Below are 16,553 nucleotides of genomic sequence, written 5' to 3'. Positions count from 1 at the left end.
AATCTTGAATCTCTTGAGATAGTTTTACCCTTGTACACAGTGACCCCTTGGATAACTTGTATAGAGTATTAAAGTGATACAGGCTTTACTGTATTGGCCTCCTCATGTTCACTGCATCGTTAGGGAATCTTGTAACAGTTTTTCATTTGATGATATTAATAAAACTTGTTGGAACCCTCCAACATGATTAATAGAAAGGAATTGTTATCTTAGCCTGTAACCAAAATTAATGCACAAAGAAACCTTTTGAACAAATTAAAAGCCTAAACGGCAGCGTGGGGATATATTGCTGTATTGCCTAATTAACACCCAGGACGTACTAGGGAAAAAAAGAAAAAAATAACAAACAATTTTTAATTTCTTCCATTAATTTAGCTGGATGTCCCAGTTAATCAAATGATAGCTTTTTTTGACAGTGACAAATCTCTGTGTCATGGTAGGTATGATATGGAAGATAAAGGTCATATATTTTCACTTCACCAAAGGTCTCAGTGAAAGAACCTTAATTACACAAGGGAGTGATGAGACATTAATTAAGTTCTGTCAAAAATAATTAGGTTCAGTTTAAAGATAATTTAATTAAACATTTTCCTCATCTTTAGTAAAAAATAAAAATATATATATATATCTAAAGTTAATGTATCAGACTTTTGGCAGGAAAATGTATAAAAGTCCTACTACAACCTTGGTTACATTTCTATGTCTCACATTAGAAGACATAGTTTGGCATGAGGAACATTGATTTTACATAAAAAAGATTATCTATCTATCTATCTATCTATCTATCTATCTATCTATCTGTTTATTTATCAATATATCATCTTTGTCCATCTATTTATCTATCCTATATCTATCTATCTATCTATCTATCTATCTATCTATTCTATCTATTATCTATCTATTTATCTATCTGTTATTTATCTATCTATCTATCTATCTATCTATCTATCCACTTATCTGTTTTATATATTCCATCTTTATCTGTAAAATATATTACATTAAATGTAATGATTGCAGTAATAATTTCTTATCTCCAATGTTAATATACTATAGTTTTACACATTTTCTATAATGTGTTAATACACTGATTTCTTGAATTTAATGCATTCTGTATAATGTTAAATTTATAATTGTCAGCTTAATATAAAATTATACATGCCTTTAAACACTATTTTTGTTTTATTGTATTAATAGAAAGTCATTTCCACAATATTATTTAAATTAACATTAGGTAATATTTTGTATCAATATTGTCCTTAGTATTTCTTAAATATGGAAAATATGCAAAATGTGCATCCATAGAAAAAAGAAAATGAAAGAGGACAGAGCATCACAGGTACATGTCTTTAAAGCTGCACTTACCTATATGCCAGGCTGTGGTTAATATATGTCCTAGGAGGTTTGGCCAGTCAGTGCTGCAGCTTTAATCTACTGAGAGAGGTAGAAATTTGCTCCATTATCAGTCACACACATTCAAGCAGGGTCCTGTGCAGCACAGTAGATACAACCATAAGCTCTGGGACCTTCTCATTGAGCTAAGATTGCTTCATACAAAAGTTGACAATACACTGGTGAAAGCCATTGTTGATATTCAACATTTTTTAAATAGCTCAACAGAATAGACAATAAAGCCGGCAGGAAAACTTGGTCAGGATAAGAGCTGAACGGGAGTCTGGATTTCAAAAAGAAAACATTGATGGAAAATTCACACTAGTCATAACATTAAGAGATTCAACTAAATCTCTAGAATCACTCAATGAAGTGAGATTCTGCTGGTATGAAATGAATAAATGGAAATGTAATTATCTACTGTTATATGAAATGGACATGACAGAAGAATAAAAATATATAAAAACCTGTAAAATCTGATGCAACTTAAATTTATATAAGAATAAATGAGTTCTTACATTTTATTGTGCCACTGTGTGTTATCAATGAATTATTTAGGAACCCAATATATTGAATTACTATGGTTAAATATTAGCACTACATGTTTAATTAAGTTTAATTTTATTTTATATTTGCCCCTAGTTTTTAATGAGATCATGACATTTTTTAACTTCCTGTCAATATACTTATATCATAGTATAAGGAGAAGTTATAATTTTTTATCTACAATATTTTAGGGTTGCATGTAAGTTAGCATTTGGTTAGTATATGACATGTTATAGAAATTTCTACCTTGGTTTGTTTCATGATTTATGCTGCTTGCTGTGCCAAATAAATGAGCGCTACGTGCCACTATTTTGTTTAATTTACAAAATGCTAGACATGTTTTTTTTTAAAAACTTTTGTGCCAAGCTTTTATCTAGTCCTATTTTGCGCCATGCTTTGGTGCATATTTTGGACAAATATTATACCAGCTCCGAGGTGATATAAAAAGTGCTACACAATTCTGATATTTCGTATAAGGCACATTGGGGGACATTTATCAATAAAGGTGTAATTTGTGTCAAAAAATACTAAAGTTACAAATCAAAAGTGGTGATTTGTTTCACCTAATATATCAAAAGGTGCACACCACTTTTAAAATGTGACTTTTTAAAATGTCAACTTAATTATCTGCCTAATTCTCTTGATTTGCAACATTTTAACACCAAAACCACTAAAATGTGACTTTTTTTAACTGAAATGCGCCATTTCAGCCATCCCCTCCCCAGACCACACTTGCGACTTTTGAAACACATTTGCGACATTTCCACTGGTAAATTGCGACTTTTGTCTCAGACTTTTGTCATTGTTTTGTTTTTGTTGAATAACAATTTACTGATTTTTAGCTCATTTATATGAGACACAAATAAATACATCCTGTTTTAATACTTACCAATCACTTGTTCACACAAGTGGGTTTTTATAAATACAACTTTTTGACAAAAAGTTGCATCTTTCTGCCATAAATGCGACTTTTTACACTAAACACCACCACATAGGCTGGATTAATTGTCCGCAACAATTTGAGCCATTTCTGCCTATAGTAGGATGATAAATGAGGCATAATATGCCCCAATTTGATAGCCCCGCCAACTTTGTGTGCATTTTTCGCCATAATTCTGGTGCAACATGCTTAGTAAATGTCCCCCATTGTGTTATATCTTCTCTGCACCACTTTTTAAAGTAACATTATAGCTTTTAACACATTTAACAATCCACAAATCACAAATTTCATACCAAATATGAATGGCACAGGCACAATTTCTGTCTTAATATAACTGCCCCATTGTGTTTTAGATATTGTACTGTTTATTATAGGTAGGCACTAACCAAATAGTTCTACTATTTACTCTATTTGCTGTCGTGTGAGATTAAATTAATAAACTTAGGGAGAAATTTATCAAGTCTGCTACGCCAGTTTTGTGGTGTACAAAGGTCACAAGTGATGCCTTGTAATTTTTAAAAGTGGAATGAAAAGTCGTGATTTTAGAACACCTTTAAAGGGCATTTCCAGCAGATTTGTAGCTATGAAACTGGCTGACCTGTTACGTGTGCACTTGGCGGCTGAAGGCATCTGTGCTGGTCCCATGTTCATATGTCCCACATTGCTGAGAAAAATTATATTTTAATATTTGTAAATGAGCCTCTAGGAGCAAAGGGGGTGTTGTCTTTACCCCAGGAAGCTCTGCTCTTTCTGCAACTTCCAGGTCCTCTCCACTTTGGTTGACAGGGCCAAGCAGTGAGAACGTCATCACACCTGGCCCTGTCTTCTCCTAAAGTCTTGCACTGCACTGTGCACTTCAGTAGTACAGAAAAGAGGCTCATCGGCAGTTCTCTTATGTACCGTGAGCCTCTTTCCTGTCAAAGTGGAGAGGATGCAGCAGTTGCAGAAAGATTTGAGCCTCGTGGAGTAATGACAACGCCCCTGTTGCTCCCACAGGCTCATTTGCATACATCAAAACTTTATTTTCCTCAGCAATGTGGGCACATATGAACATGGGACCAATACAGATGCCTTCAGCTGCCAAACGCACATACAACAGGTCAGCCAGTTTCATGGATAGAAATCTGCTGCAAGATGCCCTGTCTCCCTGTCTCATTTATGATGTGTGACTTTTTAAAAAGTTGCAAAAAAGTCAAATCTCCACACCAGGCAACACCCTGGTATACCTTTATTGACATAGGCATACACTACAATGGACTTGCACCAAATATATTATTATTGTGCACCATTTCATAAATTTGCCTCAACCTCACAAAGCAAAGAGAGACTGACTTGAAAACCACTGCAGATGATAAATCCCCCCTTTACTTTTTCAAACACATGGTTGTATAACATCCCTGTACATGAATTACAAACCAGTAGAAGTTTACGTGCCCAGTTCTTTTGAACCCATATGGAATGTTGACATGCAGAGGTGTATGCAAAAAAAGGTTAAATGGTTAAAACCACCCCTGATGATGGATTTTTTCATGCCCGTCTAGTCAAGCATTGTGAACACAAAACTGGACAGGTTGCAGATTACTGAGAAGTGAATAATCCTGGTGCAGTGGTGCTTGTAGGACAGGAAGGGAAGGAAAGCCTTCTTGTTTAGCGAGCAATGTTCTGCAGAGTCTAGACAGAGAGAGCATTTGCTGATAAGAATCACTTGCTAATGATTTTTACATTTTTTTTATATTTGTAATGTTTTACTTTTTTCCGTACCCAGCCTGTAAGTGATTCCTTTTCAAGATTACTCTGCACATTGTCTTGCTTGCAGAGTTGATGCAGTGTAATTACAAGTGCTCATCCCATTCACTTGAAACCAAACCAGCCAACACACAGTATAATGTTGAAGAGGATGCAGCACTCGTACGAGCCCCACCTCCTCTTCAAACAGCTGTTCGTCGGGGATGCTGGGAGTCGGACCCTCAAAAATTTGATATTGATGAACTATCCTGAGAATTGGTCATTGATACAAACCCATTGCACAATCCCTTTAATAGCTATGGACCATAAAGCTATCAGAGCACATGGATAATAAACACAACATTATTATGAATGTGATATACCCACAGTGGGGCACATTTATGATAGGGCAGAGTTTGGTGGCTGCAAGACTGAAGGCTTCAAATGTTTTATGGTGGACAATATATTTTAAGGGGTTGTGCCATAAATTACTTTTCACTCTAAAGTGTATTTTCATTAATGACTCTTGTTCTCATTCCTCCTTGATCATTATTATAATTTTTTTCAAATTTACCATATTTTAAGTTTTCTTTTATCTCCCATGCTTGAATTCTACTTTCTGGTTCGTCAAAGGGTAGGGAGATGGGTCCTGGCATCAGCAGATCATGGGACACTAACCACGCTCCTTGTTCTTACCAATGACGCTTGTACGCTCTACATTACAAAGCTCCAAAACAGGATGTAACCTACAGCAACTGAATATCAAAACTGATCTGCCACAGGGTCCAATGATAGGCTAATAACTTTTGAATAAGGCAGTTCTGATAAATGTCTGTTGAGAGGGATACATTTACATTTACAGTGACACAACCCATTCAAGCCTAATGATCTTAGGGGACGACCATGAGTGTGTGGCTTTGGAAGTTGTTTCAAATAACTTTGGCTTAATTTGTTTATGACTTTATAGACAAAAGCAAAGTTTGACGGTTATTTGTTACTTTATGGACAGTTAAGGTAGAAAGAAATGAATTGCTGTTATGGAAGGTTGTAAATGTTTTCTGGTTATTAATAGAGATGAGCGAAGTATTCAAAATTTCAATTGCGCTGATCCCTGTCATTGTATTCCTTAGATGTCACATTCATAGCTGATCGCGGCATCTGAAAGTAATAATACAGCGTAAAATAAAAAATAAAATCAAATTATATCATACATACCTCATCCATTTGCTCGCGACAAGCCGGTGGGATTTCATGTGAGATATTCAATCAAGACTGCGGTGGCCAACCCGTTGCCAGAAAATGAATTAGGTAAGTATTATTTTTTTTTTGTTTTTTACACCATTTCAGGGAAAATTGATCCGCTACAAACAAAGCATGAGTAAATTCAAGTTCTCGGCAAATCAAATTTTCCCAGAAATTTTTTGGGGACTTCGATTCGCTCAACAGTTATTAACCTAGCTGAAACATTTTGGAGTAACTGACTAATTACAGAGTCTCAGCCCCAATACAAGGAAATATCTATATAGAACATGTGCATGGCCAGCAATATTTTTGACACTGGAGGGACATATCATTAATAAAGTTTAATAAGCTATTTGTACATCAACTCACATGACATATACCCTAGAAGTAGCAAGTGAATGCCTCTAAAGTCAGACCAAAATGGTTGCCTTCTGTCTCTGGAACACTGCACACCCAAACCTCATCCCAACTATAAAACATGGTGGGAGAAGCATCATGGTTTGAGGCTGATTTGCTGTCTCAGGAACATCACACCTTAAGATCATTGAGGCAACAATGAATTATAAGGTGTATCAAAACATTTAACCGAAGAATCTAAAGGCAATAGTCCATGACCTCAAGCTGAAGAGATGTTGGGTGATGCAACATGACCCAAAACACCTAATATGGGTTCCGGGTGCTGGACCCCCACCGCTCAGATACAGATAAACTATACAGAGGTTAGGTCATCAATGTTAAAGTCTCAGAAAATACATTTAAGATCAAGACTCTGGTTTGGCCATTCCAGAACACAAATCTTCTTTCTCATTCTTTTCTTAGATGTTTTGGGTCATATTGCATCACCCAACATCTCTTCAGCCTGAGGTCATGGACTATTACCTTTAAATTATTTGGTTAAATGTCTTCGGCTAAAACCCCTTTAACACTATAGAGATCCTGCTGCTTGACCTGAAAAGGTTTGTGCACACAAGGTATCCCAAAAACATTAATGCACTAAAACAGATTTTCCAGGGGGAACAGTTCCAAATCACTCCTTGATGTTGTGCAAATTTTATTAGCATCTATAGGAAAGTTTGTTAGAAGTGATTATTGCCAAAGGGATATATATGGGTTATATAAGTTATTAAATTCAGAGGTTCACTTACTTTTTGTAAAGGCATGACTGCTATAACAGTTATAGACTGTGAATATTAAAATGTCAAACAACCTCTTCAATCGTGCCATGTAATTCAACCACTTTTTTTTTAACATATCAGATTTTATTACATTTTCAAGAAACAAACAAGTACTAACAAACAAGTACTATAGAATACGTACATAGACCTAGTGTTAAATAGCATAAATAGTACAAAGGTGTACGCAATAAAACATGCAATTCATGGATCGCATGCAAGAAAATTACAAGAGACTGGTGAAACAGTTGACCAGAATCAGAGCACATTTTATTAGTAATCAATGCAGAAATCCAGGTAATTCAAAAGGGTTCACTAAAAATGCCCTTTTCCCCTTACCCATTGATTATGTAAAAAAAAAAAAAAAAATGCCACCCAATACTTAATAGGTATCACATCATGATCCAAACTATAAAATGATCATGTACTCTGTACTTGGCTATCTCCGTCAGTCTTATAAAGAATAAGTGGAGCAGTAGTGAGCATGCCTGACCTGCCGCTCCATCAGATCTGGGGAATGGAGGCCCTGCCCATTTCTTGGGATTGTCAGACCCCTAGTGATTAGTCAGTTATCTGGTACGCTTTGGATAGAGGATAACTCGAACACTTGACACAAACTTGATATCTTTCACTTAGCGATCTGTGGCTTAATTCTGAAAAAAATACTTTTTATTGGTATGTAAATGAGCAGCTAAATGCAGCAAAGGCGAGCCCAAGACACTCTGTGCACCCTTGCTCTTCCTACTTCTTCTTCCTACTTCTTCTACTAGCCCCTCCCTCTCCATTGCCAGGGCCAGGTTCTTGCAGTTATCTCATCTGGCTCTGTCGATCAAAAAGGAGAGGGAGGGACTGGCAGAAGAAGAAAGAGGAGCAAGGGTGCACAGAGTGGCTTGGACCCGTTCTTGGTGTACTTAATTTCTCATTTACATATGGATTAAAAGCACTTTTTCTCCAGAATGAAGTCACAGATCGCTAAATGAATATTTTCATTACATTCAGTTAGGGGTAGTTCGTATCAGCGTTCACAATTCCGTTATTGCTTTCTGTAATAACATGGTTATAACAGAAAATAACGGAATTGTAAGACAGAATTCTAAATGGAAACCTGTAGAGGCATTCTGTTTTGATCCGTCAAAATATAGATCTATGCGCAAACCTTAGTGTTGATCGAGCATGCTCGGCCGAACACCATTTTGGTTTGAATACAGCATGTGCTCGAGCGCAATGCTCGAGTCTCCTCCCCGTACGGATAACGTGCAATAGTAAGGCCGCTGCAGACAGGGACATTTTCTGCGCTACATCTGTGTAACGTGTGCACATCCAAAAAATATCAGTGACATCCAGTGTACTTTTTCCGTAGACGGTGTCCGCTGCGGACAGTGACATTACCTGGGGTACATCTTCTGTGTAACATTTCCCCATCCCAAATACCTGTGACATTCCCTGTAATTTTTTATTAGCCTCTGGTGACATCAGCGACATTATCTGCGGTATTTCTCCTGTGTAATGTTTCCATATCCAAAATACCTGTGACTTTCCCTGTAATTTTATATTAGCCGCTGCTGACACTCGAGAAATTATCTGCGGTATTTCTCCTGTGTAACATTTCCACATCCCAAATACCTGTGACATTCCCTGTAATTTTTTATTAGCTGCTGGTGACAGCATTGACATTATCTGCGGTATATCTCCTGTGCAACGTTTCCACATCCCAAATACCTGTGACATTCCCTGAAATTTTTTATTCGATGCTGGTAACATCAGCAACATTATATGTGGTATTTCTCCTGTGTAACGTTTCCACATCCCAAATACCTGTGACATTCCCTGTAATTTTTTATTAGCCGCTGGTGACAGCATTGACATTATCTACGGTATATCTCCTGTGTGACGTTTCCGCATCCCAAATACCTGTTACATTCCATGTAATTTTTTATTAGCCGCTGGTGACATCAGCGACATTATCTGCGGTATATCTCCTGTGTGATGTTTCTACATCCCAAATACCTGTGACATTCCCTGCAATTTTTTATTAGCCGCTGGTGACAGCATTGACATTATCTGTGGTATTTCTCCCGTGTGATGTTTCCACATCCCAAATACCTGTGACATTCCCTGTCATTTTTTATTAGCCACTAGTGACATCAGCAACATTATATGCGGTATTTCTCCTGTGTAACGTTTCCACATCCAAAATACCTGTGACTTTCCCTGTAATTTTATATTAGCTGCTGCTGAGATCAGCGACATTATCTGTGGTATTTCTCCTGTGTAACGTTTCCACATCCAACATACCTGTGACATTCCCTGTAATTTTATATTAGCCGCTGCTGACATCAGTGACATTGTCTGCGGTATATCTCCTGTGTGACATTTCCACATCCCAAATACCTTTTTTTATTTTTTTGTGCCTACACTTACAAATCCTACGCTACTGTACGTGTCACATACTTTCAAGCATATATAGCATTTAATATGAAGAAGGCGAGCAGTAAGGGGCAGGGAAGTGGCCGTGATGCTGATGGTGCACGAAGAGGCCGTGGCCCTGGGTGCGTTGAAATTGTGCCTACTGCCAGAGCGCAAGAAAAACAATCATCCACGATACCTAGCTTCATGTCCCAGTTTGCAGGGCGTCGCAGGACAATGCTCTCGAAGTCAGACCAGTGCGACCAGGTGGTCGGTTGGACTGCAGCAGATAATGTTTCCAGTCGGTTAAGCACCATCCTGTCTTCCACCAAGTCCAGTCTCAGTAGCCAAGAGTCTGGTCAACACAATCCTCACCCTGATCCTCCTTCCTCCCACCATGGAGAGTCTTGCCAAACAAGTGATCCCACACTCGGATATTTTGAGGAGCTCTTTTCAGCGCCATTCCTTCATTTGGGCCTCTCGACAAGCCCGCTTGAAAAGGGACATGAGATCTTGTGCCCTGATTCCCAAACTCTTGAGCATCCACAGTCACAGGAAGATGATGGTGGGGAATGGCAATTAGTGTTTCACAAGGTGGATGATGATGATGAGACACAGTTGCCAATAAGTCAATGGCAATTAGTGTCTCAAGAGGTTGATGATGAGGATGAGACACAGTTGTCAATAACTGAGGTTGTTGCTAGGTCAACAAGTCAGGAGGATGAGCAGAGTGAGGAAGTGGAAGAGGAGGTGGTGGACGATGAAGTCACTGACCCAAGCTGGGAAGGTGGAGAGCCGAGTGAGGGTAGCAGTATAGAGGGGGAGGGATCCGCAGCACCGCAACAGGCTGGAAGAGGCAGTGGGGTGGCAAAAGGGAGAAGGCGGGCCACAGCAAACAGGCGCGCAACTGTTCCCCAGAGCACACCCTTGCAGAAATCTCCCTTGCCAAGGTCAAGGTGTTCCGCAGTCTGCTTTTTTGAGGAAGGTGTGGACGACAAAAGAATTGTAATTTGCAACCTGTGCCATACAAAAATGAGCAGGGGTGTGAACACTAGCAACCTTACAACCACGAGCATGATCCACCATCATGGCATCAAAGCACCGTAATAGGTGGGCGGAACGCCTGAGTCCACAATCTGTGTCTGCGGGTCACACCACTGCCTCCTCTTCCCCTGTGTTATGTGCTGGCAAGGCACATGCCCGGATGCCTCCCACCCTGCACATGGACCTTCACAAGTACCATCAGGGACCACATCCACTTCCGCGTCCTAGCGCAGCGTACAAATGCCCTTACCCCAGGCATTTGATCGCAAGCGCAAATACCCAGCCACCCACCCACAGACCATAGCACTAAATGAGGCCTTCCGCAGCCTGATGTTGGCGGCCGTCTCTCGTTACGCAGTCCCCAGCTGCCACTATTTTTCACCGTGTGCCATGCCCGCCTTACATCAGCATGTGTCCCGTAACATCACCCGTGCCCTGACCAACGCAGTTACTGGGAAGGTCCACTTAACTACTGACACATGGACAAGTGCTTTCGGCCAGGGACACTACATTTCCCTGACAGCACACTGGGTGAACAATGCAGAGGCCGGGAGAGAATCGTACCCAGGGAAGACACAGGTGCTACCGATGCCAAGGATTGCGGGCCCTAATTCCATCAGGGTTTTTGCCACCACCTACGTTAGTGGCTCCAATACCCACTTCTCCTTCTCCGCCTCCTCCTCCACTTCCACTTCAGAATTATCCTCTTGCAGCACCAGTCAGCCATCAGTCGGTAGCTAGAAGCAGTGTAGCACTGCAGTGGAGAAGCGTCAACAGGCTGTGCTTAAGTTGATCTGCTTAGGTGACAAACAGCACACCGCCGCAGAGTTCTGGCAGGGAAAAGAGACCAGACTGAGCTGTGGCTCTCGCCAATCAACCTAGAACCAGGCATGATTTTGTCTGATAATGGCCGTAACTTGGTGGCGGCTTTGGAGCTCGGCAAGCTCACACACATCCCATGCCTAGGCCACGTCTTCAACCTCAGTGATTCAGCAGTTTCTCAAAACCTACCCAAATTTGCCTGAGCTACCGGTAAAAGTGCGCCGCGTGTGTGCCCATTTCCGCAAGTCACTGTTCCGCAAGTGCCTGTTCCTTGTAATTTTTGGCATCACTTGCACTTTATATACAAGTAAATATACAGGAAAGAATGTTTCCTAACAATGTTTCCTCTAAAATAATACTCGGACAACATCGTTCCCAGCAGCGACCTGCGAGTCCAAGATGCATCTAGACATCCTCCCCATGCTGTTCCCAAACCATTTCAGTTGTGTTTCCATCAATTTCTGACCTTTTTCTATGAATCAGACACCCTCCCCTCTTCAGAGAAGGGGGTGCCTGGTTTAATGCTCGGGTTCTCCCATTGACTTCCATTGTGCACCAGTGCTCGGTAGAGCATCCGAGCATTCCAAGGTGTTCGACCCGAGCACCAGAACACCCGAGCACTTTGGTGCCCGATCAACACTACCAAACATAACAGATCCACAGTCCACAGGACTTTCTTATGTTATGCTATGTTTGCCCATAGACCTTTATTATGACGGATCAAAACGGAATGCCTCTAAAGGTTTCCATTTTGAATTCTGTCTTACAATTCCGTTATTTTCCGTTATAACCATGTTATAACAGAAGACACTCCCTTTAGACCTACAAGATATTGTGTTTGGTTGGACAGTAAATTTCCTGGTGAAGGAAAAAAAGTAGTTTACCCAGTAGAGTTGAAAATATTTAATTGCATTCAAATATGTACTTAACAACATTTGTGGGACTGAGACAGTCACTCCCTCACCCTGCTCAGCTTTTTCATGAGAACTTTTGACCGGGGATTTAAAAGGATTATTCTACATATTGAACTAGAAAAAAATAGCTGAATGTAACATAAACTTGCAGTTGTCTGTCCATTCAAAATGCTGATATATTTGAAATTAGAGATAAGAGAGTAGTTTGCTTCATCTCATATATTTTTAAAATTGCATATGCTTTTATTTAGCTTTTCTTTAGAAGTATTTATTTTCTATTTTATAGAAATTATTGGTTTTGGTTATTATAAATAATCCCTTAGTGACCACCAATATGGCTTTTTACAGCCGTCACTAAGCGGCCTTAGGCTAGTCCTCTGCCTTTTTATGGTGGCCTAATCTAACAGTGAGGAACAGAAGTATTTGAACACCCTGCGATTTTGCAAGTTCACCCACTTAGAAATCATGGAGGGGTCTGAAATTCACATTGTAGGTGCATTCCCACTCTGAGAGACAGAATAAAAAAAATAAAAAATCAGGAAATCACATTGTATGATTTTTAAAGAATTTATTTGTCTTGCACTGCTGAACATAAGTATTTAACCTGTTTGGGACACATGACGTACCGGTACGGCATGTTGTCCCGGTACTTAAGGACACATGACGTACCGGTACGTCATGTGTATTTCCGATCACCGCCGCTCGGAGCAGGCACCTTAGCTAAATGCATAGGGGGGGCCCTTGACCCCCCCCCGTGTCGGCGATCGCCGCAAACAGCAGGTCAATTTAGACCTGCGGTTTGCGGCTTTTTATGGTGCGGCGGGTGCAGGTGCCATCGGGTCCCCGTGGCGCTGTAGGGGGAACCCTATGGCATGGAAGGCAGCGCGATGCCTTCCTGAGGCATCGGCGCTGCCTTCCTGTGACGAGCCTGTGAGATACAGCCCCCTGGATCTCACAGGCCGGAAGCTGTATAAGTAATACACACTGTATTACTCATACAGCCAATGCATTCCATTGTAAAGGATTAGACTCCCAAAAGTTGAAGTCCCAAAGTGGGACAAAAAATAAAGTGAAAATAAAAGTTAAAAAAATAAATTTTTCCCCCCAAAAATTAAAAGTTTCAAGTAAAAATAAACAAAAACGTCATTTTCCCCAAATAAAGTAAAAAAAAAATTGGTAAAAAATAGGGGGGAAAAAAAGTTGACATATTAGGTATCACCGTGTCCGTATCGACCGGCTCTATAAACATATCACATGACCTAACCCCTCAGATGAACACCGTAAAAAATAAAAACTGTAGTAAATAAACAATTTTTTTTGTCACCTTACATCACAAAAAGTACAACAGCAAGCGATAAAAAAGGCGTATGCCCACCAAAATAGTACCAATCTATTCGTAACCTCATCCCGCATAAAATGAGCCCCTACCTGAGACAATCGCCCAAAAAATGTAAAAACTATGGCTCAGAATATGGAGACACTAAAACATCAGTTTTTTTGTTTTAAAAAAGCTGTTATTGTGTAAAACTTACATAAATTAAAAAAAAGTATACATATAAGGTATCGCCGTGTTCGTATTGACCGGCTCTATAAAAATATCACATGACCTAACCCCTCAGATGAACACCGTAAAAAATAAAAACTGTGCTAAATGAAAAAAAAATTGTCAGCTTACATCACAAAAAGTGTAATAGCAAGCGATCAAAAAGTCATATGCACCCCAAAATAGTGCCAATCAAACCGTCATCTCATCCCGCAAAAAATGAGACTCTACCTAAGACTAGGCTCTCAGAATATGAAGACACTAAAACATGATATTTTTTTTGTTTCAAAAATTATATTATTGTGTAAAACGTACATAAATAAAAAAAAGTATACATATTAGGTATCGCCGCGTCCGTAATAGCCTTCTCTATAAAAATATCACATGGCCTAACCCCTCAGGTGAATACCGTAAAAAAAAAAAAAAACGGTGAAAAAAAGCCATTTTTTGTCACCTTACATCACAAAAAGTGTAATAGCAAGCGATCAAAAAGTCACCCGCATCCCAAAATAGTGCCAATAAAACCGTCATCTCATTCCGCAAAAATCATACCCTACCCAAGATAATTGCCCAAAAACTGAAAAAACTAAGGCTCTCAGACTATGGAAACACTAAAACATGATTTTATTTTATTTTTAAATGAAATCATTGTGTAAAACTTACATAAATAAATAAAAAGTGTACATATTAGGTATCGCCACGTCCGTAATAACTTTCTCTATAAAAATATCACATGACCTAACCCCTCAAGTGAATACCGTAAAAATAAAAATAAAAAAAGGTGTAAAAAAAGCCATTTTTTGTCACCTCACATCACAAAAAGTGTAATAGCAACCGATCAAAAAGTCATACGCACCCCAAAATAGTGCCAATCAAACCGTCATCTCATCCCGCAAAAATCATACCCTACCCAAGATAATCACCCAAAAACTATGGCTCTCAGACTATGGAAACACTAAAACATGATTTTTTTTGTTTAAAAAATGAAATCATTGTGTAAAACTTACATAAATTTTAAAAAAAGTATACATATTAGGTATCGCCGCAACCGTGACAACCTGGTCTATAAAAATACCTATCTAACCTGTCAGATGAATGTTGTAAATAACAATAAATAAAAACGGTGCCAAAACAGCTATTTCTTGTTACATTGCCTCACAAAAAGTGTAATATAGAGCAACCAAAAATCATATGTACCCTAAAATAGTAGCAAAAAAAATGCCACCCTATCCCATAGTTTCTAAAATGGGGTCACTTTTTTGGAGTTTCTACTCTAGGGGTGCATCAGGGGGGTTTCAAATGGGGTATGGTGTCAAAAAACCAGTCCAGCAAAATCTGCCTTCCAAAAACCGTATGGCATTCCTTTCCTTCTGCGCCCTGCCGCGTGCCCGTACAGCAGTTTACGACCACATATGGTGTGTTTCTGTAAACTACAGAATCAGAGCCATAAATATTGAGTTTTGTTTGACTGTTAACCCTTGCTTTGTAACTGGAAAAAAAATATTGAAATGGAAAATCTGCCAAAAAAGTTAAATTTTGAAATTGTAGCTCTATTTTCCATTAATTCTTGTGGAATACCTAAAGGGTTAACAAAGTTTGTAAAATCAGTTTTGAATACCTTGAGGGGTGTAGTTTCTATAATGAGGTCATTTTTGGGTGGTTTCTATTATGTAAGCCTCACAAAGTGACTTCAGACCTGAACTGGTCCTTGAAAAGTGGGTTTTTGAAAATTTCAGAAAAAGTTCAAGATTTGCTTCTAAACTTCTAAGCCTTGTAACATCCCCAAAAAATAAAATGTCATTCCCAAAATGATCCAAACATGAAGTACACATATGGGGAATGTAAAGTAATAACTATTTTTGTAGGTATTACTATGTATTATAGAAGTAGAGAAATTGAAACTTTATTTTATAAATAAAAATGAATTTTTTTTACTCCATTTTACCAGTGTCATGAAGTACAATATGTGACGAAAAAACATTCTCAGAATGGCCTGGATAAGTCAAAGCGCTTTAAAGTTATTCACACATAAAGTGACACTGGTCAGATTTGCAAAAAACTGCCTGGTTCTTAAGGTGAAAATGAGCCGGTCTCTAAGGGGTTAAACACCTGAGAAACAGCAAGAATTCTGGCTCTCAAAGACTTGTTACTGTGCCTTTAAAAAGTTCACCTCTAGTCCACTCATTAATCTAACTTAGTAGCACCTGTCTGAGCTCTTTAAAGACCCCTGTCCACCCCACAGTCAGTCAGACGCCAACTACTACCATGGGCAAGAACAAAGAGCTGTCAAAAGACACCAGAGACAAAATTGTGGACCTCCACAAGGCTGGAAAGTGCTACGGGACAATTGGCAAGCAGCTTGATGATTTTTTTTTTACTGTTGGAGCAATTGTTAGAAATTGGAAGAGGCTAAAGAAGACTGTCAGTCTCCCTCGGACTGGGGCTCCATGCAAGATCTCACCTCATGGGGTATCACTGATGATAAGAAAGGTGAGGAATCAGCCCAGAACTGGTCAATGACATGAAGAGAGCTAGGACCACAGTTTCAAAGGTCACTATCGGTAGAACACTACGCCGTCATGGTTTCAAATCATGCATTGCACAGAAGGTACCCCTGCTCAAGTCATTGGCGGATCGGGGGGGGGGGGCAACAGGGAACTTGCCTCCCGAGAATGTAGCGAGAGCCAGGGGCGGACAGTGGACTGAACATTCCAGGCGGCAGTGACAGCGGCAGGGAGAGATGAGCGCTTCCATTGTGGAAGAGCTCATCTCCATATTCATCTGTATCGCCATCCTCAGTACAGCGATAC

This window comes from Bufo bufo, chromosome 8, assembly GCF_905171765.1.
Source record: "Bufo bufo chromosome 8, aBufBuf1.1, whole genome shotgun sequence".
NCBI classification, from domain to species: Eukaryota; Metazoa; Chordata; class Amphibia; order Anura; family Bufonidae; genus Bufo; species Bufo bufo.
Note: the sequence above shows the minus strand (reverse complement) of the source record.